The sequence below is a fragment of the Wasmannia auropunctata genome, unplaced genomic scaffold, assembly GCF_000956235.1.
Source record: "Wasmannia auropunctata unplaced genomic scaffold, wasmannia.A_1.0 LD335574.1, whole genome shotgun sequence".
Lineage (NCBI taxonomy): Eukaryota > Metazoa > Arthropoda > Insecta > Hymenoptera > Formicidae > Wasmannia > Wasmannia auropunctata.
Window position 1 is genome coordinate 7519 of NW_012027316.1, and position 613 is coordinate 8131.

A 613-nucleotide genomic window follows, 5' to 3' on the forward strand; every position below is an offset into this window, starting at 1 on the left:
GTGTGCTCTTCCGATCTGGACGCCGTTAATAATAAGTTTAAGCATTTCGTCGATTATTTACATCACAATTGTATCGTGAATAAAGACGATGCGATAAATATTTTGCGTAAAGTATATGATAAAACGTCGCTTATTGAATGTGAACTCATAGCTTACGCGTCAGATCATATTGTGCATAATGCGTTCCATAATTAATTATGTACATCATGTGTTAAATGTATTATTCATGTGCTAAATATATATACATTGTCTGTTAAATATACATTAAAATTTTTTTTCGTTCCTTATCTCTTCGTCGAATTACATCGCGCGCGAGATTCATGGGTGGGATGGAGATACTGCGGGAGGGAGAGAGAAAGAAAATTGTAACTGGGCTCGCGCTGGAACCCCTTTTCGCGACCCCGCGTCTAGTATCTTCATTACCTATATTCTTCAGTAAAATATAACATTTCTTCTCTTATATATTAATAAATATTATTTTCTTTATTCTCCTCCTCTTCCTTCTCTATCGCGTACGTGCGCAACGGGAGCGATAAGCGCGGGGGTGGGACGGTGGATTGGGACGGTGGGCCCGTGCGCAACGGCGGCAGCGGCGAACGCGGCGGCGAACGCG